Source organism: Xenia sp. Carnegie-2017, unplaced genomic scaffold (assembly GCF_021976095.1).
Source record: "Xenia sp. Carnegie-2017 unplaced genomic scaffold, XeniaSp_v1 HiC_scaffold_57, whole genome shotgun sequence".
In the NCBI taxonomy this organism is placed as follows: Eukaryota; Metazoa; Cnidaria; class Anthozoa; order Malacalcyonacea; family Xeniidae; genus Xenia; species Xenia sp. Carnegie-2017.
Genome location: NW_025813523.1, coordinates 368024 through 370140, shown reverse-complemented (window position 1 = coordinate 370140; position 2117 = coordinate 368024). Strand labels below are relative to the sequence as shown.

Genomic DNA, 2117 nt, shown 5'->3' with positions numbered 1-2117 from the left:
GATGGTGAACGATATATTGATTATAATTATTTTTAGTAAATACTTAGCAATGTCTTTTTCATACGGCCCCTTAACTTCTGCTTGTGATCTTGCTTCACTACATCATACGTACCTGAGCTAGTGAATCTTTTTTTCTCCAATTTTTTTCGTTTTGGTAGGCTTTTGTGGAAAACTTGATGGTATTCTGTTTTATTGATTTTTAGTTTCTTTCTCACAGGACTACTTCAAAGCAGAATTCCGTTTGCATTTGGGCAAGAAGATATTAGTTTCTGGTGTATTTTGTCTACCGATTCTATAGCTGCTTGAAGATCACTAACTTTATCAACGAGAAAGGACGTGTTTTTTATAGCATCCAGTTTCTCATGAAGAACTTTTCTCAACTTGGGTGTGTCGTGATTTTGAAATTTTCCTACGCACAATTTAGAATTAAAAGCAGGATGAAAAGACTTTTCGGATTTATCTGCAGTGCTTTCAATGTCGCATTTGGTGTCTTCCGGCATTTCTATGGTTGTTGATTTCTCCTTTGCTGTTTTCTCTGAAATATCATAGTTTATAATGGTGAAATGTTCATTATCAAGTGTAATGAAAACGCTATTTCTGTAGTGATCAGGCAAAGAGTCGAAACTCCACTCTAGATTCGCGGAAAATATTGAAAAAAAATGTTTGCAAGGGTAATGAGTCTTCTTCCAAGCTTTGCAAGAACACTCTGGTTTGCTCAAATTTAAAAGATGCCTTTCACTTGGGTTGGCTAAACTTCTGATATGAAACTCCCCCTTTTGGAAATTAACTGCTGAAATGTCAGAGGTATTGTACTCTGTGGCGGCATAACGACTTTTAAGGCAATGTTTTACGAATTGTGGAGGTCTGTCTCTTAAATAAATTGGAACCGCTTTGTTATACATTGCATATGCACTACTAAACATAAGTTTTTTTTGCATATAGCCCTATGGAGAGTCAGGAATGAAACACTCTACAATTGTGATTGCAATGCCATACGCAGATTTATCCACTAATCTTGGTAAATATTCGTAATTAAATAGCTTGTTCATTGCCTCTGTGCCATTGTTAGTGTTGACGACGTTCACTGCTTGTTGTTTTCGAAACGCATGGACCCAACGTGCTGAACACGAAAGCCATGTGTTTTCAGTATATTCTTTAACTTTTTCATAGAATTCAGACTTCCGTAAGTTGGTGACTTCGGCATCATACTCACTCTCTGTGCTTGCAAATGATATTCTCTGCATTTGGCTCAGGAACATTTCCTGTTCTTCTGGTGTTAGGTTGTGCATCTTTGCATGGCTTGAATTCTGTGGAAATCGCAGATGTAGACTGTTATGTCATGAAACTGTTTTTCGATAGACCCAATCTCGGCTGTTGAATAGTCGACCATGAAATACTTAGGGGTCCAATCACGATTCCATGATTTGACAACGTTCAAAGCTTCACTGATAGATTCTCTGTCCTCTGCTTGGCACATGAACTCGGCCACGACTTTGTAGGCAACATTTGTGTGAACACAAATGAAGAACAGGGGTATCGCATACTTCGTTGTTTTGCATGTAGCATCCATCAAAACAAGCTCGTATCCATATCTTGTCAACAAACGCTGCTGCCATTGTTCTTGATGAACAAACAAAAAGCTTTGCTCTGCGGATACTCTATCGCTGTCGTTATTTCTATTTGTCGTTTCCTCTTGCATCCTATAAAAAAAATTCGAAGTGGGATCTTTTGCTTTCCACTTTTCAACTTTCCTTGCCAGTGCTTTCTGGTCATCGTCGCAAGATTTGAAAGAAGAAATGGCTCTACCAATGTGATTTCGAATGTCTTGCCGGGATGGATAGTATCGTCGATTTGCTTTTTTGGGAACCTGTGTTTTTGGAACATCTTGAAATAAATCGTTCTCTACGAGATTGTCCAGCCATCGCTTTAGTTCAGCAACGCTGGTAATATTTTGTTCGACCAAATCATAGATTTTTTTCACGACACGCGAATCGACGTATTGGCCAATTGATAACTCAGTTCCCACTGGGTGTTTTTGGTGAGCAGAGCTTAGCGGTATCCTTAGGTAAAATCGCGTGGACCTACGGACTTTTGCGTTCTCTTTATTAAGGGCCTCG

General features: G+C 38.8%; 1 pseudogene; it reads right to left on the bottom strand.

Moving 5' to 3' along the window:
- Positions 1-224: 224 nt before the first annotated feature.
- On the bottom strand, positions 225-1699 carry LOC124456589 (annotated as a pseudogene).
- Between the last annotated feature and the right edge of the window lie 418 nt (positions 1700-2117).